The sequence below is a fragment of the Argiope bruennichi genome, chromosome 8 (genome assembly GCF_947563725.1).
Source record: "Argiope bruennichi chromosome 8, qqArgBrue1.1, whole genome shotgun sequence".
NCBI classification, from domain to species: domain Eukaryota; kingdom Metazoa; phylum Arthropoda; class Arachnida; order Araneae; family Araneidae; genus Argiope; species Argiope bruennichi.
In genome coordinates this window covers 23,536,047-23,559,303 of record NC_079158.1, presented here as the reverse complement: position 1 = coordinate 23,559,303, position 23,257 = coordinate 23,536,047, and the positions used below count along the sequence as shown (strand labels likewise).

The 23,257-nt window shown below is 30.2% G+C and overlaps 1 protein-coding gene across 2 annotated transcripts in view; it reads right to left on the bottom strand.

Moving 5' to 3' along the window:
- The window catches only part of LOC129981701 (dual 3',5'-cyclic-AMP and -GMP phosphodiesterase 11-like), a 387,186-nt gene that overhangs the window by 323,683 nt on the left and 40,246 nt on the right, over positions 1 to 23,257 (bottom strand). The gene's annotated exons all lie outside the window — the stretch shown is intronic.

Here is a 23,257-nt window from a genome sequence, read left to right as displayed (position 1 = left end):
TGAACAGCTGTTGTTCAACTAAGGTATTAGAATTAATTCTTCTTCCTTAGAATCTCACAGCATCGGTAATCGTTTCGGAATTTTTCGAAATCCTACGGTTTCAATCTCTTACGCCAAGGCATCAAGAAGCGTAATGTTTGCATTTATTATTAGAGAGTAAAAATAAGAAATTCTAAATCAGGTCGATTATCAAAAGGAAAAATAGATCTTATAATAGAAACTTTTGAAAAGAAGTAAAAATGCTTCTCGGTATCTTGAAAATGCCCATGAGAGTCTAACACGTAATCAAATGTCGAGAATAAGACACATGGAAATATTTAAAATCTTTCACTCAATATCTCTTTAATTATCGAAAATAACAAAAGTCGAAGATAAATCTTGATGCCTAATTCTATGCATTTATTAAAGGAATCACGAAAACATTTTATATATCACAAATTTCTTCAAGTGTATTAAATCCAAAAGTTAAAATGTCACTAAAATTTTAAAAATAATCAAGATTATTACAGTTCTATATAAGAAATTCAGGCAGTTATGTAACTTTAAGTTTAATAAATAAATCAATATTCTACAATTTTTTACATGATTTAATACATTCAAATTCATTCAGACTTATGTATCAGACTATGGTTTTAAAAAATATTGTTATTTAAAAAAGTATTCATACAACAAAAAATATTACCTTTTCAGCTGAGACTCTTGATAAAAGCTTTTGAAAACTATTTATTCCAATAATTAAAAATTGGATGAGAGGCAATACAAAATTGATCAAAAAGTATTTGAACAAATACAGAATGCTTATATAATTTCTTTACCCCTTCTTAATTTCTAAACAATTGAAAATAGTCATAAAAGTAGTACTTGGATGCCATAAAGTAACTATAAGTTACACGATGAAACCGCTTATGGACCCGATTTTTTCTTCTTGTGTACAGCCGACCACCTTGCCACCATCGAATGAAGCAATATCGACAGGATTTACTGTGACCGACTGCTAACTTTAACATAACCTGTTCGTAATACCGGCCGATTAACAAAATTGACATCATCTTAGAGGCGGTGGTCAATCTCTGGTCTTCCTCCTCTTCTTCCCGTACACCTATCATATTGTTAAACTAGGAGCAGGTCACCACGTCAAGAAAATCGTTTCAAAATTCTCAGTATTCTTCCAAATTATAGTTCCTCAACAAAAGAAATCCAAACACTTTAAAACTTTCAAATAGTTATAAATCCGAGTGACGGCGAACTGTAGAATTACAAATCCAATCTCGCAAATGATAGGAAATCGCGAAGAAGAAAGTCAGTTATAGAGTTTTAATGCATCATCCATTTAGAACAGAAAATACCATGCGGACATTAATGCTAAGTACAAAATTGTACAAGTAAGTACAATTTATATTGGACGAAAAAAAATGTGTTATCTTTTGAACAAACGTATGGTTCCAACATAACGAGGTTTTTCCATCCAAAATACATAGAGCAATATTTGATAAAGACTTTCCAGCAACAAAGAATCGGCGATTTCAAAGATGGCCTCTACTCTCAGTTGACTTAATTCGAATAGGCCTTTTTATAGAATATCGAAAAATGTTGTATTCGATTTTTTCTCTGCCATTCTAAGATCTTCATCGTCATATTACTGATGACTGGGCGAATGTATCATTTGAAGTCTTAAGTGTGAAATTCAATCAAAAAAGATATATGTTATGACTGACGAAGAGCAATGTGAACACCAAAATAAAAGGTAGCTATTTTCTTGACTTTCTAACACGTTCATCACGAACTAGGGTTGCAAATCGTGAACAAATAAATGGCGCTTTAAGCATCCTGTTTTTAGTATTAATATCTACAAAGAGTCTTTTATGAATGAAATCGACGGCGCCATGCGAATTCCTAAATAAATTTCTATTCTTTTTTCCTTTTTTTTTCATTATTTCGTATCAATTATGAGATAGGAAATTTAACTCTGCTCTTGGCTCATAATTCAAATATTATAATTTAAGATATATATATCTTAAAAGTGCACTTCAGTGACCTCTTATAGACGCACCGTTATATTATTTAATTTTCGAAAATATATGTAACTCATTTTCAGGATGTATTAATAAAATGTATTCATATATTCTGAATACATTTTATGCATACAACATTTCTTACCACAAAATGTATCTATTTAAGTGTAAAATAATAAGTGGTTCATATCTACAAAGTGTTCCTTGCTTACTTACAGAAATAATAATTACGTACATCTGGTATAATAATTGTATAGAAGGCCCATCTGTTGCCACAAATTAATATATTTATTAAAATTTGTTCGAAAAATTCTTATTTTTCTTAAAATTTGTTTTATCTATTTTAATCTTATTGATACAAAAGTTATTGATTGCTTTCCAGAACTTATTTGATGTCGCGTTAAAAATATTTTGAGTCAACAACAGTGCTGAGAATGAAAGAAGAAATTAGGAAATTTCTAGTACATTTAAAAATCAAATAGCTTTATGAAAACTTTAAATAATATATTTCCATAAAACCATAATTAGAGAACATTTCCATAAAAAGCTAGTTCGAGAAGATAGACAGAAATTCTCATCTTTTTCAAAGCTTATTATTCAAGGTTAAGAGATGAAAATAAATAGCGAAAAGATTATAGAAAAGATATTAAAGTTCCTTCTACTTTCTGGAACGATTAACAAAAACAAAATGGCGACTTCATTATTTATTCATAAAGTTCCAAACAGTAGCTGTCAAATTATGTATTTGCGGTTAAGAAGCCGACGCCTGCCTGCTTTTAAGTCTTTCTTCTCGACTTTCATTTCATTTATTTGCTTTTAAGATTAATGATTTACGCAAAATAGGGAGAAAAAAGTAGATAATGTATATTAAACAAGATGGAGCTCATTTCACCTCGATATCATCAGAATTGCCACCTGCATTAACTATAAAAAATGAATTTTCTAAGAAAAAAACTCAGTGAGGTTATGTTTCCTTTCCTTATTTAAAAAATAATTTCTGATGTTTGAAGTGATAGCCTTTCCTGTAATAGAATATGAATCCGTCTGTTAAGAATGAAATTGAATTTACGGAACAAAAATGTGTTCTCTCTCAAAAGAGAGAGAGAGATCTCTCTGTCTCTCTCTTTTTTATAATTTTTCTCGTTTTTGAATGTTATGTAGAAAAAAAATCTAAGTAAAATTGCTTTGAAATATTCAGAAATTCGATCTTGAGAAAGAAGGAAACCTCTTTTCAATAGAAAATAATCTTATTTTATTTTTTTCTTGTATAAATTTTACATAAAACGCTGTGAAAAATTTGTTCTCGAAAAGTAAGAAGCCAAATGAATGGAGGAAGAGATTTCTTACTTTTTATTTTTTCATTTGTGAAGTTTGCTTAGAAAGAATCATATATCAACGAAAAACCTCCTCTGTGGTACCAATCCTGTACCTTTTTACTTTCTTATAAAAAATGTAAGATTTTTATGAAACCGAAACTTAAATTTCTTCATCTTCTAAAGTTTTAAATGTTTCCACATGTGTATGAATAAATGCTATATCTAAAATTCAACTGGTTGAAAGAATAAAATCTGACACGGGACTTCTGTACCAAGATTAAATCTATATTAAATTTTGAACCACCTCTGTGACATGAAGTGGTTCTTCAACTAAACTGCTAGTCCAGAGTTTTTCTCGATGTTTGAGATTTATAATTTAACCATATTAAAATATATCTATGTACATGTTCCTGTTTATGTTGAAAGAAAGTATTACATTCATTTTAAATTGTTGTATATTTTTATCTCTACATTTACACTCATGTCTAAGGAAATTATTAAATATATTTTTAATTATTGCTTTTACTTATATATTTTTGGGGAAGTTTGGCAGAAAATGTATTAAATATATAATATTTATTGGAATTTTGCGATAATTCCAATAGTTAATAAGTCCCAAAATGACAGTCAGCAAAGATCAAAACTTTTTGATACTGGGACTCCCCATCCATCCCCCTTCCAAGACATGTATACCGTCAAAGGAAAATATTGGGTTGGTTTGTGTTTCTTGGAAAGGGCTCTCCGATGGTTTAGCGGCAAGGTCTTGGGTTTGTGATCAGAATACTCTAAGTTCGATTCCCTATTCTTCTAACTCTCTTGCGATCGCCAAACCCGATGTCGTAGACCAAGAGTTTTACCATTGCCAGCCAAAATTGAGAGCTGTGTACTTAATTGGTCCTATTGTTGGTTTCAAGGGGGATATGTTGAAAAAATTGTTACAAATTAATAAAACTCCACGTTATTAGATTGAGTGTAAAAGTTTATCAATTTAGTTATATGATGATATTATTATGGAGAACAAGGCTTCACTTTAAAATATGTAGCGATAACGGAATTTTACGACTTACATCATGCAGCATTTTTTGAATAGAAGTAACGGAAAAAATCGAAGGGATAAATGTTCCGATATATATATGCTAGCTGATTCTAATCAAAATTGCTCCTTTTTCACTGTCAAAATCCATTTCATGCTCGAAATGGCACTTTTTTCATTAGAATTCCACTGCCCTTATGGACTTTATTTAAGACACGTACCCGAAAGCAGCAGAGGCGGGGGTAAAAAACTCCTAAATACTCATCAATTGTTTTTGGATGCTTTGGATGATGATCAGGTCTATAAGAGAAAAATATTCAATATTCATAGGGATCTCGCATCTCATGGATTTTTTTTCATAAACATCGGGACTTTAAAAATAGTGAATATTGATAGGGAAATACACATAGAAATGTTTTTTGGGGGGTTATCTTTGATAAAGATCAGGTCTATAAAAGAAAATTATTTAATATTAACGGGAAGATAACATAGAAGTCTTGTTTGGATAAAGATCAACTGTATAAAATGAAAATAATAAATATTCACAGGGAAACATACGTTATTCACATTCTGTGAAATAACGTATTTAATATATATAATAATATATATTTAATATATATTATTAAGATTAATATAATAACGTAATCTTAAAGGATATTTCCGCGATACTGACAACTTAATTAACATGAAACTTTATATTCCATGAATTTTTCTGAAAGCGCATTTCTTTTTAAACATTTTAACCATCAATTTCTTTCCTCAGCAATAAAATTTATTAAGAAACTCATGTTCCAAAAACCCATTAAAAATCCAACTATATTTTCTTTTCAATTCCTGTGAAAGGTCATAATATTCTTATGCCGGAATCCAAATGCTTTTATTTCAAGATTTCATTCCTCATACATTTTACAGTGAATTTGGTATTTTTGCATGTTAAATTTGTAAAAGCAAACAGCGGTAATATTTTGTGCTATAAGAGTCACCTATTCATCCACTTATTAGTAAAGAACTAGTTTATTCTTTTCTGCAAATTATAAATTCAAAAGGAAATTTAACCTGTAGGAGCACATTTTGCATATATGAGAAAAACTAGTTTTCATGGACGTGTTACCATTACGTTGATAAAAGTTGGAATTAAATGTCTAATGCCCACTAAAATACCCCAAAACACACACTGATATGGTGTAGAGGTTTGGAAAGAAAAAAAAGAGAGAAAGTTTCTTCGGATATAAATAATTTTGGTAAACTGTAGAGCTATCCAATAAATTATTTTTATCAATTATATCAGGGTGTGACAGTTGCAATACTCTTATCTTCTCTTTTGGATGGCGATGCCTGATTAAGCCATCCCATAGTGCATTGCGACTGTAATGAGAATGAGATGAAATGTTGTACTGTTATACTCCGCGCTTGAGTGTCTTCTCTTGTCTTTGTGTTTGTGTTTGTTTAGTGTATGAATGTGATTATTAAAAAAATTTCCTTAAAACATTCAACCTGTTGCTTCCTGCACGTATCACAATAATCTACATTCCACCACAAGGGTTAAATTTATAGTAGAAAAATAATAAAAGAATTTTTTTAAACAAAAAGAATTTATATTTTACAATTTGCAATAATTTCCGTCTTTAAGGATACTCTACATCTTTTTCATAATATCACGCAAGTAATGAATCTCTGAATGATATTTTATTTCCAAAAAACAAAATTTAAAAAACAAAATAAGAGTACAGTTTTCTCAAATGTACAAAAATATGAATTTAAAGAAGAAGAAGTTTGGGATTCTAACCAGATTGGAATTACAATATTCCTGAAGCTGAACTATAAAACTGAATCACTAATATACATGTTCATAATTTAATTCATGAAAAACACGTTGCATTTAATAAGCGATTAATGCTATTTCCCTATAAAATGTTGTATATATTTTGCATAAATATAAGTTTGTACTACTGGTCATCGCCTTGTTTTTGTATCAGAAAAGACGGGAGTCAGTCAAAATTCTTGGAGTTCAGCTCGTCAACTCCGTACTTTGACCAAATACAAGATGTTTCACAATGTGTTACTCGATCATCACATGAAAGATTTCACATGTTGCCATGAATAAAGATGTTTGTAAAAGGAGTTCATGACTAGAAATGTGACCAGTGATCACTAAAAGGTGCGGTTCGTAGTTTTCTGAGAGAACTAGAGGAAAGTCAAAGAAAAAATTATATTAATTTAATAATGCAATGCAAACAAAACAAGAATTAAATTTCCTGTATTAAATTAATTGATACAATAATCAAATTCTTAATTTTATATCTATATGTAATAATCGAATGATAAATCCTTAGAAATTGCCATAAAGGTTTTACGATCTATACGCATAAAACGCTAACGTATGTGGCACAGAAATAGAGATAATTGCTAATTGTTGAATGGCAACAGTTAAATATAAACAAAACATGATACGAATTTCAGACTACTTTATTCATTAAACATTTTTGCAGCTGTACTGAATCAAACGCTTCGCTTAGCTGACTGATCGAGCTACAAAATATTATTAGAAGTGTTCTGAAGATAGGTCAGAAATGTGAAGAGTCGTGTCACCAAAATGACGAAGAGTCACCAAAATTAGTCAGAGGAAAGAAGATATAAAAGAAATCACGAAATAGGCTTCAAACAAAAAGTTCAATCAAACGCAAAAGTAGACTTACCCGTTGTCAGATAAGTAATCTTGCTGATGCTTAAGATTAATGTACGGTTTCTCGCCAATCACATCAAAATCGTGCCAATTGTACAAAAACTTTCTAAAAGTCTGCCATTCTGGGTGTATACCAGAAATTTTAACAAAAGTCTTTTAAAATTGCGGCTAAATCCTAGGGACGGGTACCGCCAAATTTGGCGTCAAACTTTAAAGATAAAGTCTCCAGCGTCTCTTGAAAATATTCATAATATTGAGAAATAAAATTCTGAAGATTACAGCGTCCGCGAGGCTTGGCGAGTAAAATTTGGCGGAAAATTGCCAAATGGTACCCGTCTCTAGAACTGTACCAAAATTACAATAAAAAATTGTCACATTTATATTTGGTGAGACATCGCTCAATTTTTTTTCAATTTTGGCGTTATCGACTTGCCTTCGGGAATTGATACTTATATCTTCCGAAATCATTATCTTATAAAAAGTGTCTTTTGTTTTGTATTAAGACTAAAAAATACCTTTTTAATGAGATAAGTTTCATTTTCGTACAATTTTTCATCTAACTTTAATAATATTTTTAATTCAATTTGATACATTCTCTGAAACAATGTTTCTACAAGGTTCAAACTCTCCATCAAAACATTCATGCACGCGCTTTTACCAATCATACAATCCGTAGTAGGATTTTCACTTCCGTTTTTATTTCGTAATGCATAAGCTTTGTAAATTGCAGTAAACTGTTTTAATTGAATTCATATGTTTGAGTCGTATTAGATAACCAGGTGAAATGTTTTTTCTAAAAAAATACATCCCATATTAATAATTTAACAGTGTAATAAATTAATAATCTGAACGAACGAACGGGTCGCTAAAAGCGGCTAGTAAATATAATATTACACAATACTGAAAATTTGAGATTGTCATCATTGCAATCCAAAAAACAGATTCAAAATTGGCATTAATTTACAGACCCACACATCCATTAATTGTAGACATTTTTATTCACATTAAACTGAATTTGTAGCTCAGTCTTTTTTTAAAATAGAAAAACAATTTTTTTTATCTTTCAATAATTTGAATCTTAGTGATGGGGGTACATGCATTTCAAAAACTTAACAAACAAAGGACAAGACTTTTCTAAAAGATAAATTTGTCAGCTATTTCCAATGGCTTTGATGAATGATGACAGTTCTTGAGCTCCAATTTTATTCGTTTCTAAGCGACTATTCCCTTGAAATTTTCGTTTTCCCTTTTATTTGGTTCTAAGAATTCTTACCGTCGAACAAATTCAAAGCTATAAATCACTTGAGACACTTCTACGCACCTTTCCATTGAAAGAACTCGATTAAAAAGGATTCGTTCACTGTGCGTAAGAGGAAAGTTTATGGGGGATAATTTTTCTATTAAACGGAAAGAAATGTCTCGTGTTCTAAACGGAAAGATTATTGCTATGATTTATTCAGTATTTTTCGACAACTTTCCCAGACTTGATGATAAAAATATTTTTATTTGCACTTAGAAAAAAACTTTTACTAAGAGCAAAAAAGACCACATTTTTCTAACAAGTAGAATAAAGTTTCCCCTATTTAAAAATTAAATTATCTCTTGATTAATAAAATGAAATTTCAATGAATTTCTACAACAAGTAATTCATGCACAAACAAATTGCCAATGATTTAGTTGGATAATATTAAAAAATGAATATGATCGCAGAAAAATAAACAATTATAAATCAAAAAAATAAATTAACCGCAACAGGTCTTGAAAAATTACATTTGTAAACCAAAGCAATCGTTTTTCATAATTTGCAGTTTTAATTGAAATTTGGTTATTCTGATAAAGATAGTTTTGAGTTTATTAAGCTTACAAGGAAATTCTCCAACTATTCCACTCATTTTAAATTAAGTACTCATAAAAATTAAGTAGATTTTTTTATAGAAAATGTGCACAGATATACTACACGTAAGAAGCAGAAAGAAGATAAGAACAAGAAAGATAAGAACAATGAGAAAGACAGGTAAAATGAGAAGAACAGATCAATGTAAATGAAAAAAAAATAAGTAAATTCCGAAAAAAAACGCGAGCATTTTAATGGTTTAGCGTTTTACAATAGACATCAAATATATTATAGAATTTACCAGGCAGCGCACTTGGTGTACATTAGTAAATATAACATGCATGCCACGCCGATTATCAGCAACAATAAGGTCTGGAAATAGTCTGATCACTCGCTTTTCAATAGACTCCGTGGGACTTTCATATATTATGCAATTTTTACGCTTCCAGAAAAATAAATCCATATATGTGAAATATAATGATCATCAGGATGGATCAAGGAAATGGTCTGGACTGAAGAGAGCTTAGGTTCCATCGTGCCGAAATCACATCCTTGCGCGAACAGATGGAGGGAATAGCACAATGCACTTCCGGCAAGAATTTCAGAAATTCTTTCCCAACATGTGGCCGTTCATGCGATTAAGATAAACAAACATAGATAACCTTAAACCCAGTCTTAAAAAAACTAAAAGAAAGTCCCCAACAATTTGAACAGAATCGGTTTTCCTTTTTCGTCGTCAAAGATTTCCATTTTAAGAAGATATTTCGGATTCTTATCCTGCCAAATGATTATTGTAAGAAGTATTGTTGCTAATGGGTCCTATTTTTATTTATTTCCTAGTTGATATATCCAAGTTTATTCGACTGTTGTGTTTAATGTCAGCCGAATGATTAATGGAAAATATTTTCTGACAGCATGACGACGAAAACCGAATTCTTATACCGATTTATACTGTTCGAATTTCGTGCGGGGAATGACGATGAACCTCAGCTATTATCTAAAGAGCGTCTTGCTACTACTTGCTCGTATTCTTCACGTACATTTCCCATTACAAAATCTGCCTTTATCGGTCTCCTACTTGCCTTTAAATTTTTCAGGGTATTATAAAGTCTCCCTGAGTGCTCTTTATGTTTAACCTTTTTCAAGAAGCCCGTGACTAGCGAATAAGCCCTCCGTTTCCTCAGTGAAATGCCCCTGCTCTGGTGATAACTTTTTTCACCTTGTATATGAATAAAATAAAACTGATGTATTAAGAAATTTTAATTAATTTTTGAATATCAAAGGTTAATTTATACCATTGACATCCAGCATATATTCAATTATTACACTGTCCTATCTATGAAACATTGCACGAAGTAGAGTGATACTTTTCGCAAAAGAATATAAAACAATAATTATCGCTCCATCTATCACACACAATGACTGTTAAATTTTTGCATGCTCTGAATTTTCAACATTTCATATGGGAAACAAGCTTGATTCTCATTCATTAAATAATTCTAAGCCATCATACAATTTGATAGCGTACCACATGCATTATGTTATTTCAGCGGATATTGATGCAAAAAATTAATTTCCAAACTTGTTTTTTTTTTTTTTTTTTTTGGAACTGTTAGTTAAACGCGCCTCAACAATTAATCACACCTCTAGTCATGATCTAAAGAACGACTTGATGAGGATTCATATATATGCTATGCTCCCAAACCAATTAAATTAACATTACTCATTGACGTCATATGAGATTTAGTTCGAAATGAGCCTTGTATTTTTGCACAATAGTCAAATGAAGAGGATGGTAACGCCATCTCCTACCCAACATTTCATTTTAAACCTTTATCAAAATCGCTCTTGAAGGATTAAGTATACACAATCCCCAATGCGGGGAGGGGGAGAGACACCTTGTAATTGAGGATGAGAAGCTTCCTGCATGGTGCTTGGCTCACGCACCCTGGTGGATGCTGATGAAGGTGGAGATCGTCTTCTTCCACCGTTGACGGGTGTTCCTTAGAACTCAACCACAGTTCCCGCCAGTGTTGTTATTGTGTCTGTCCGCTCATTCAGATTTTCCCGTGTGCTTCAGGTGGGTCAAAGTAGCCGGTTTAAGGTTAATGATTAAATATGCACCCCAGATCTTTGGCAATATTGAATCTTGAATATCTGATTTTCTAGTCCAAATGTGGAGAATTCGCTAGCTTTATGTTAAAGTCGCGTTTCAAACATCTGATGTTGCAAAAACGCTTGAAGAGGAGGCGCTCTGATTCAGTTACAGTTAAAATTACGAAGGTCATTGAATTTTGTAACTGCATTGTTTCTTTGTGGAGTTGCACTAATTTTTATATTTTCATAATTTGCGTGTTAATTATCTATTTACTTTTTTAAATTCTATTTTCCCAGATTTTATACTTTGGTAAAAAAAAATTATGCAACAAACTTTACAAATTTAAATCCAATGCACATATATATATTTTTAAATTTCGTATAATATCTCTTCAATATTCTCTGTAGTTCCTGAGCCCTAAAATAAGTAAAGTTTTATCTTAAAAAAGTTTTTAATGCTTCACAATGTGAGCAAATTAAAAAATTCAAATTACTTATCAATAAACTCTCTATACTGAAATAAATTGGATAAAAATATGGTATATTATTTAGTTCAGGAACTAGGCAAAATATTTCTCAAAATACCTGTAGGATTTGTGGCAAATCATATGATAAAACATTTGCTAAACATTTGTAAATGAACTAGAAAATCTTTGCTTTATTTCTGTTTATAGCCAAACAAACTATATTTCATCAAATTTTAGAAACAGTTTTGGTTTTTTTAATTGAAATATTATTTTACCTGTGGTTTTTCAATATATTTTATACAAAAATTGAAAAAAATGTAAACATTTTCTGATATGTTTAAAAAATTTCACTTTGGACCTTATCACATGACTTAAATTAAACTACTACTTATAGCATATAAAAATGGGTTTTAAACATGAAAGACACAAAATTAATAATAAAAAAAGCACAATTATAATAATATATAACAAAACAGAGGAATATTACTTTAGATTTTTTTACATTTTGTTTAAATATAATTTTTCTTCTAGCAAAATATTAGGACCGGACGAATTCTAGTATAACCAAACTATAAATAAAAAGGATTTATAATATAATCACTTTAACTCACATGGGAATAAATACTAATTTGGCTATCAAATTTCTTGCGGCAAAATTAGCGACCGCTGAATCCTAAAAATGATGAGATAAGTCTGGTTAGTGATTAATTAAAAACGCAAGCCGAACGCAACTCAACCACGCCATAAATTCACCATATTTGAATATCATGTGATTCAGGGAGAAAAAAAAGTATATAATTAGGAAGCGAAAAATAATCTCTCGCAGTATTTTTTCGGCATCTCTAGACCCTTCCCAAAGAGGAAGATGAAGCGATAATTAATTAACAAAATTTTTTGTTCAGATTATATTAATTAATAGAAGCTCAGCGTATTAAAAACGCAAGCTCTGGTTACTCAGCGTCACATCTGTCAAGCACTTATTTTGAAATTATATTTTTCACAGGTAGTTTTTTTTCTTAACGAGTTTTAGAATTTGCTTGCTAGCTCATTTTTTCCCACTTCTTGGAATAAATATGGTTGAAAATTCATTATACTTTGCAGCAAATAAAAAAAAGTACCTTGCAGATTTTTCATCCACCCTCATAAAAAGAGATTAAAATTATTATTTAATCGCATATTGTTTGATTTTTAGGAGTTCTTTATTGTAACGAAAAAAAGCAATAAAATGAACGTGATGTAAAACGATATTAAAAAATATCCTTTGGGGATCATTATTAATTGAAAAAATTAGTCTTTAATGCAGGAAATTAAAAAAAAGATAAAAATTATATCAATATTTTTGTTTCTCGTTAAAATAAGATAATTTTTTTAGATTTTACAGCATCATTTTTTATTACACTATTTCATTATTCTATTATTTAAAGCGAAATGCTAATTTAATTTGGTTTCTGTTTTTTTTAATTTTTTCTAACAATACCAGAGAGTTTTATTATTAAAGAATCATTTTTAAAAATTAATGAATCTAGAACATTACTGGATGGCGCACAATTGAGATTGCACTTTAAAATTTTTCTTGTAAAACCTTACAGAATGTGTTTAATACATTATTCCATCATATTGCAAGTCTAGTGAAGAAAAGTTTAGAAGCCCCTTTCTGGAAGGTTTTATTCGCGGTACTCGCCAGGTATTGCACCTTCTGATTACCGTGTGAAGATGTAGAGCTGTCTTTCTGGAGATTACTCTTATTTTTACGAGGATGTAAAATTATTATCTTGATATCAGATTGTTCCACATCAAGTAGATTGCTTTCACGAAATCCATTCTGTCTTGCTTAAAAGATGGATGACTTTTGAGATTATCTTTGGAAATATTTTAAATAAAAACGTTTTTTTATATTGGAAAAATATTAATGTCATTTATTAACTCCAAAAAGAGCAAAATCATATTTATGCTTTATTATAAGAATTAAGGGAGAATTATTCTTATTTTATTCAGAAATTGATCATTTGCTAAAAAACAAATTCCACGGCATGTATTTTAATTCCTTAAAACACTTTTACGCTTTAAATCTCAATGAATTTCTGTCTTGTGGATTGTAACATAATATACAACTTTATTAAAACGCTATCGCTAATTGCCACTAAATTCTCAACTATTGTGTTTCTCTTCTATCTTAAATTCTACAACATTCTATCTCAGGAAGTTATATAAAAAAACTTTGAAAAAAGCAGAGATTTAATTTTAAAAATGAAACGCAGAATAAATTAATAAGTTTAGCAAGATATAAGTGATACATTTAAAATTTCTAAAATTCATACTTTTATAGTGTTTTAATTTAATCGATGCACTTTTATTGTTTTCAAAATGGCGGGATATATTTTTGGAACTCTAAATTGTATTTAAAATTCTAACCTGAAACTTGCAACTTCACAATGAGTAAATGTAAAGAGAGAATAAAATTCAATAATTTATTCTATGAAAAAAATTAATTCAGGATCCTTAGTGAGCATAGACTGAATGGTTCTTAATTTGGGCCATTAATATTGAGAAAATAGAATTTTTTCAAGAAAATAGATTAAACATAAACATATTAATTTTTTTAATTATTAATTGTTTAATTAAATTCTAACATAACAATAATTAATTAAACTCAGTTTAATTTTCTAATGATTGAAAGAAGCATTTTTATCAAAGCCTTTTTTATTTCAAGATAAAAATATTAACCGTTAATTAATAAATTATTTTATTATTTGAAATTAATTTTAGAATGTATATAAATCACTTTAAAGAATATAATTGAGATTTTCAAAATCTAAATTCTAAGGATAATAGAATGTTAAAAATTCCAAGCCTTAGGGCAGTGTTTATCGTTTGCAAGCATTTGTAAATGACAGAAACTTTCAGAAGGGGGATTAGATTTAATGAAAGTATATAAATGGATTCTCAAGTTTGAAAGGCCTCTTTCTTTTGGTGATTGCTCAAGAACTTTTACCAAAATTGCTTCAGAATTTGAAAGAGTAACACTTTCGTTCTATCTGGAAATGCTAAGCAGAAAATAAAGGTTAAAATAAATAGGGAAGCAGCAGATGCGAGTGAGAAAATATCGTCTGCGGCAGACAGATGTTTTTAGGATGAGAAAGTATTTTTTTCCTTCTAGAATTCAAGAGTTAAAATTGCAACAGAGACTAAAACATAGAGTGGATACACATAAAAACAGGTATTCAACGCTGTTAAAACAGACAATTTTTCTTACATTTGCTTTACTTCATGAGGCGTTTTAAAACTACGTTTTTCTAGAAAATTCTTTCAAATTAAATTAAAAGGGCAATCTAATTTTTTTAAAATTTTAACCAAGGTTTTCATTTTTTTATTTTATATAAAAATAATTAAAATAAATTTATCATTTTCGTAAAAAAACTTCAAATAAATTATATTTTATTTGGGAATACAGTTTATTTTAGATTATTCACGGAAATTATTTGATTCATTTTTTTAATGTAATCATTAAATAAAAGCATATTTTGAAATTGAATAAATTTCTAGTCTGTTAAACACAAGTTAATTTTAATAAGAAAATATTTTAAAACCTGCAAACTTTACAAAACTACAATTTTGTAATTTTTTGTCATTTTTTTTTTTTTTTTAGTTTGATACTTTAAAGAGGATTTTAATGAACTGCTGTTTCAAACATTTCATTTAATGAGAATATCTGAATACAACTCGAATAACTTCAAATTTTATGGAATGTATCTATAAAATAATTCGATTAAGCAGGTAAAGAGGGTTTAGAGTTTGAGTGAAATTAATAGAAAAAAAACCTTAATGATTAACGCCAAATAGTATTCATTTCTGGAAAAGAAAAGCATGAATGACACATTTTTTTAAAAATAACAAATAAAAAAAGATATCGTTAATTTTGACACTTTTTAGCTTGTTATTTCTTATGGCACTTGCCATGAACAAGCCCACTGTTACGAAGACAGTGATTTAAGCCGGTGGGGGAGCGTCTCTTGTTTTTAGTAGCAGCAACTAGGGCCAAGAGTACGACTTAGCTACTTACGCATCACATTCGCTTGCACAACCCTTTTTACATGAGGGGGGGGGGTGCACATTCACATATAGAACAGATAAAGAACAACCATGCCCGAACCGGGACTCGAACCCATGACGCCCTGATCAAGGGGAAGATGCGCTACCCTTATGCTAGGACATCGGCTGTTTCAGCTTTAAACTATTTACCTTTCCTTTATATCAATCAGGATAAAACTAAAATTGCTATTTGGGAGATTATGATATTATTAGTATCTGTTTTATCCACATTTGGCTGATTAATAAGTATAAAGAAAATGATTGATTAATGATGAATTTGGATTATTAAAGAAAATTGTTTCGAGATTCTTCATGTATTTTCTTCAAACCAGTCGCATCAAAACATTTAATATATTCTCAGATTTTTGTCGCCATATTCTCAAAAATGAGTAATGCTATTATCTATTGCCAAAATTTCCGTTTATCTATATATCCCTATAACACACCCTTAGACTTTTTGCGCATTCATTTCATATACTCTGAAGTGTATTCTCTCGCTCCAAAATTTCGGTTACACTAAAATGTTTAATCTACCTACCAAACCTTATTGTACATTTTTAAACTTTTTTGGGGGTGGGGGGCATTTATTTAAGCGTACTACAGTTTTCTATCATCAAAAATATTGCTACCAAAACTTTTCTTTTACCTCCCCTTATTGTATATTCTTCAACTATTTGACATCATTCATTTTTCATATATGTATTCTCTATTTAATGTGCATGTATTTTCTATTGCCAAAAATGTTTCTTCTATTTGTCCTGTAAGTTAGTCTTCTTGAAGGTGCTTTTGCTTCTATATGATGAATAGCCCTAAATCTTGGTATTCTAATGACAAGTAACATTTACTTGCTTGTATACGTAGTTTGGAGAAAGTATAATAATTGTTAAAAAATTCGAACTCGAGATTTTGACGAATCTTCACCTCTCAGACCCTATTGAGTTCGAAAAACACATGTTTGGAAAATGTCCGTCTGTCTGTGACAAAGATACCTCATAAATGTTTTGACTTAGACGATTGAAATTTAGTTCTTTATATCAAATTTTCAGCAAAATCTGTTCAGAGGAATCCTGTTTGTCCAGCTATTTGAATATAAGTTAACTGCTGTACATCAATGCCATGTGAGGAATTGTCTGACAAGTTTATTAGAGCATATGCGTGAAAGGGAGATGACTCCCGACGAGTTCTATAGACCTAAGAATGTGGCATTATAAACAAGAATTATACTCTGTAAATTGTAAGCGAGTGACATTGTAAAACATTTTAAACAGAATGTTGTGATACCTGTTTGATTTTGTTCTTGTTTCAATTGGTTCTTCTCTAGACAATCCCACTAACTTTAAGGAGACATTTTAAGCCAAGAGTACGTCTCTTGTTTTTTCAGCAGTGCCATTTAGGGCCAAGACACGTAACACTCCTTTTTACAAGCGCGGACTTCACTCGCGCATTTCATTCACAGATCGTAATTTAGATCTGAATCAGAGAACGATCACCCTTATCCAGCACCCCCAATGGTATTACTCGCGACATAGAGGACTTTGTGACCACGACAGATTTATACGCGCGTGAGCCGCCACGCACGCGGGGAGTTTTCAACCGGTGGGTTCGAACTCGCAACCTAAGAGACGCGAATCCAACGCCCTACCAAACAGGCTATGCCGACCTTATTGCTTTCGTACATATGTTGAAATAGAAAAAAACTCATCGTACCATCTTGTATCAGCTTTTTTTTTTTTTTAATTCGGGATGATGCATTCCTTATTTTTTTATATTAAAATTAATTTTTTAAATGGCTTATTTATGTTATAAAATTTAAAAAAATTATAAAAGAACAAAGCATAAATTATGTTATATATTGTAAATATTAAAATTATATACCATATATAAATACATATGATTTGTTATGTGTTTATTAGATGATTTTTTCTCAATTTACAAACTACTCTAAAAATAAATATCAGAAAATATGTTCAGTTTTATAGTAGATTTAAAATAACTTTTTCCCTACTTTCTCCATAAATACCAGTGCAAATAATTTACCTTATGTCTGTAGCAGTTTTGATTGGATTTCAGCAAAATATCCAGAAAAATATTTCTAAAAAATTATATCTCGAAAAATATTGAAATTAAAAAAAACAGAATTTATGAAATGAAAACCTTCTGATGGCGTAGATATAGCTTTTTTTTTATAAGAACTAATATTCCAATTTCGAGTAAAAGTATTTGGTTTTCATCTTGAAATAAGATATCGCCAATTTCCAAGAATATTTTCTTGAACTAAATTTTTGTTTTTGCAAATAGAAGAAAATCTGTACACGTTATATTTCGAATAGTTTTTTTTTTTATAGATTATAGTTTTTGCTATTCCAGCATGTAATGGAGTTTTTATGGAAGAACTATTACTTCTAGAAGCAAAAAGAAAAGGTTACAAGACAAAGAAAAAAGGACTCTAGATGTCGTTACAATTAAACATTGGGAAATGAGCATACGAGTCTATATTGAAACTGGCTAATATTCTGCTTATATCACATAATAAGGAATTAACTAATTAATTTCTATATTCTGAAGTTATGTAGAAATATAATTTAAATAAATTTACAAAATTCACCTCTACGAAACTGTTTTTAAACAGAAATAAATAATGGGTTGCTTTCAATTAATGTTTTCTTTATAGTAGATATCCAACGTAATTTTTTTTTCAGAAAAATTAGATTTTCAATATTTACATTCATTTTGATATCAAAACTGTGACGTTTTAAGATTTACTTATTTTTTTATTACTTTATAGGGTATTAAATACATGAAGAAAAAACATTGTAAACTTAAAATATTTCAACCTCATGAGATTAATGACCTTTCTTTTTGAAACCTTTTTATTTTCTCGTATAACTAGTATAGAAAAAGTGTGGAAATGATCAAAAAATTCGAAGTGATTTTGACGAATCTACAAGTCTTCCACCTAAGTGAGCTCGAAAACCACATTATTGTAAATTGTTCGCCTGTCAGTGAAAAAGACAACTCAAAAACGCTTTGAGCTAGACAAATGAAATTTAGTATATGATCTTTACACCAAAATTGTAGATTTTCTTCAAGTTTTCAGAAAAATCCTTCAGAGGAAGTTTGTCTGTGTAAGTTAATACGATAACTACAAAACGAAGATAGCTAAATGAGTAAAATGTTGTACACATATTTAACATCTATAGGATAGCCACCGATCAAATGTTGAGTCAAATCCAATGAGAGTATGACCATCTATTAATCTATACTTTCAGAAACATGTAAGCGAGGTAGCTCAAAAGTGCAATCACTTAAATATATTAAATTCGGTATGCTATTTTGTGACAACAATCGTAATTTTGTGTTAAATGTTGGTTTCAAACGGTCAGATTTCTTAGAACAAACGGTTAAATTATTTATAAATTTAACGGTCAGAAACGGTTAAATTTTGGCTGCAATGGCACAAATTCTGCTTTCGGATACTATCAACCACATGCTACGGATTAATCGCCGAAACACTCGCCAAGAATCACAATAAGTTCAGTAAAGATACTATGTTCCAGCCAAAGGATAATATTTCTTAACTTTTGTATGACAAAACGATGAAATAATTTGCCAGAAAATCGTCGGGAGACCACTCCAGCTGTTTAAAATAACGTCTCTCTACCTTAAAGCTGATCTGTGAACCAGAGAATTGAAAAACCGAACGAGGTACAGACAAAAAAATTGATATGTGGTTTTTCCACAAAATGTGTGGGGTTTAAAAATTTTCGGTGAAATACGCCGATGTGAATATCGTTGTATGGTCATCCGTGTTCATATCCACTGATCAGTAATAAATGTTGGACTCAATTGAAAGAGTGATCGTTTCTTGATTCAGATATTATGGGTTTTTGAAAATAATAATTCAAAAAAAAACATAATGACTCAGACAAATGAAAATTCATCGTGTGATCTTTACATCAATATTGTATACATATGTATCAAATTTTGGATCCAGTCAGAAATAAACAAATAAAATCCATACTCCGTTTTCTTCACTCTATGGATGGAGATACCGATGCGTCGAACCTTGATTCAGATGTCATAAATCGACTGTTGCAAGGACAAGCGTTTCTGCTGCATAGTGTAGTGAGTGCTTAAACCAATAAGACATTAGCCAATGTTTGACTGTTTGAGTAAAGTCAGTGAATCCATGACCCTCGAGAGATATCTTTAGGCCCACGGTGGATGGCAGAAGAAGTTGCAGTTGTTGCTGCCACGATAATGATATTGTTTTTTCCCGTCTATTATTAAAAAAAAATGATACGTATAAAACGATTATTCACATGATTGTGGCAATGTAATTCGTGCTATATAGCTGTAAGCCCACACAATCGAATGGCTTCGAGACTTCCTTTAATTCAGGTGTAAAAGATCGATCACCGCTGTAACTTCCAATGCGAATTTTCGAAGCTTGACATCTCCAGTGGAATGTACATGTTGTACAATATTAAACAGTTTTTGCAATATTGTATAGTATTTTTTTGAATATTGAAGAATACAATATCATACAACGTTGCTAAATATGCTGTGACACCTTGGATTCGAGGCTCGTTGACCGAAATCTTTCCACATTCCCCACTAATGCTGGGAGTGTTCATATGGCACTTCCAACTCGTATAGTGCCGCCTTACTACGAAGCATTAAACATGATGTTGTATAAGAATAGGAAAAAGTTGAAAAAATTATGTCGCAGTGAGACAAAAAAAAAAAAAACACGTGCCTTTTTATTTAATTTATCAGGTGGATCTCAGAGATTATTCATAAATTTACGGTTTAAGCGAAAAGTTTCCTGATGCCACATTTTTGCCAAAGCAAATGAATGAAATATTTGAGCATAAGTTAACATAAGAGGTATTTTTACATAAAGACGAGTGCCTATTCAGCTTCCAAATTAAAATTCTGGAATCCCTTTACAGTGATTATATCTTGTCTCGTGATTATGCAGGTTCGTGAATTAATAGAGAATCCCACCTTCGAATATTTGGAGTTCGTTATATAGGATTGACCATTTAAGTGAAGTAAGGATCATACTTTATTCAAGACTTTCTTGGGCTATCATAAGAAATAAAGACATTATCTTAATTATGTAAAAACATGATGTTGTTTTGGTTTGAGATTTTTGAAGCTACAAAAAGCACGTGCAGAAAATTGACGTTTGATCGCATCTGAGTTATCACGTTTTCGCTTTTAGGATTTTTAGAAAATAATAAAGAAGGTTGTCCCATTTGGCGACTTATCGCCAGTAAAAAGTAACATCTAGACTCGAATGTCCCAAATATCCGATTCTCCTGTCTGGCCAATAATGGGCAGTTTTGTAGGAAGTTATCGCCGGAAGAAGCACAAAGAAGAAAACGGGAATCAATGCGAAACAGTGATGAGAGGTATTACGCATGCATCACGTGATTGTTTCAAACCGGTATAAACTTTTTTCACGAAAAAAAATTCGGACTTTAAGAAAACAAATTTTAGAACTCGAATGATATTGAGATGTTCAAAAAACCACAGCTGTTCTAAATATTTTTGATTGCGAAATATAAATCATGTGAGAACATGATACTTTTCTGTCGGATTGATGCCACGTGAAAAAATAATGTTCTCACATGAAACTTGAACATGAACTTGAAATTTACGATAACAGATTTCAATTTTCTTTTTTCTTTTCTTTTCTTTTCTTTTTTTTTTTTTTAACCAGGAAAAGATTTTGTGACTATCCTATATTATTATAAAATTCCATCTTCTGAACAAGTCAAGTTCCAATAAAAATCATTCGAGATCGAAATTAATAAAAATGATAAATTTTACATATTAACGGGTTTTATTTGAGAAGGAAAGGGAAATAAATAAAAAGTGACATGGATAAGACAGAAAAAATGGCAAATATTTAAGATTGATTTATCATCAGTTTTGGAGAAGCAAGCAAGATTTACGACACACCAATCAAATTTACGACTTAATTATTATTTACAAGAAAATGTATGCCAATCATTTCTCGATCTTAATTGATGCAATCGGCTTCCCCTATTAGATATCTTACACATAAATAGGTATGCACAAAAGACTATAACTATAATTTGTGGAAAATAATTCCACAATGTTCAGGTGTTGCTTTGCTCGCTACCTCGAATCGCATAATCCATAATAACCATAATTTGTAGAAAAAAATTCCTCTGTTTTCAGGTGTCAATTTCCTTATTGCTTCCCCCTGCATAAATTCGCCATTCAGTTTGCTGTTTGTTGATGAGGTGATGAATTTATGGAATGCTAATAAATAATGAAATTTACTAAATAATGCATGACGCACTCAAACGACTCATGCAGAATTAATGAGATAAAAATATTCACTCAGTCGTATTTTGATACAACATATGAGGCATATGAAACTGCATAACATTAAAGTGAGAATATGTATAAAATTCCAATCTAAATTATTCTGTTGGATAAATGTAATTTATTCCTAAATTCTTACAAGTAATAGATAATTCTGAATCTAAAGCGCCTAAAACTAAATGTATTAATAATATGTGAGAAGAGAATTTGCATTTGGTAATTCGAAAACTTTCTCGGAATTTCTAAATGAGACGAAAAGTAATTAAAATTATTGCGGGAAGGCTTAATCCTAATTAATTGCAAAGAATATGAATAAGTATTTGAAAAGAAAATTTCAAAAATATGTCTATGGATTTCGAATTACTTGATATATATTTTATTCAGTATCACATGTTGAATAAATGTCTGTAACTATTACCTCTTCGCACTTAAAATATAAAAGTATTTTATTAATTGGTAAAGTAGTTTTATTCCATCATTATTTTGCTAGATCTCTATATTTCGGTTTCAATGAATATAAATAAAATATTTTTGGAAGAAATGTTCTATCTCTGTCCGTAAATAATTTTAAACGCAACAGTCTGTCTGTCGGTAATAATTTAAAACGCAGTAACGAAATTGTTTGGTAAAATTCGGTTTCTGCTCTTTATATTAATAGTTTCTAATTATATTAATAATTAGTTTTCTGTTAATTTTTTCAAAAATAAGTTTATTTGCTAACGCGATGGCAGAAAAATACAACCAGCTAGAATTCGGTATGATGTGTTTCCATCAAAATTGTAGAATTTTAATAAAAACGGAATGATGCAAAGAGCAATTAACCTTCGGTCTATATGCATATCAATATGATAACCGAGTTATATAGATATTGAAATGGAAGAATATCGGCTCACAGTTTTATCGCTAAAATTGTAAATATTTATCAAATTTTGAACCAAATTCACTATCACTTTGATTATACAGAACTATTAAAAAAGAAGAAGCAGATTTAAAATATTTATTTCTAATAAACGACAGAAGCACATACGATAAATCACAGGGTGTAGGTAAGTTTCATTTTATACTTAATAAGCTCCATATGTTATGCAAAGAACAACGAATCGGAAGTCAATTTCTTGCGACACATTTAGTAATTGGTCCTTAATTATAGTACTCACAACTGTAATAATTCGATAACGCAGATATTAAAGAGTAAAAAGCATAAGAGGTGTATACTATCTTTTATATGCCTTCACAAATTAAGTTAAGTTTCCAAATGCTATGTCCGAAAATACTTCTATATTCTCAATATTTAAATCTGATGTGCGAAGATGACCAGTGCTATTTTCCTTTACATACGCAACCAATTTCTTCTACTGCT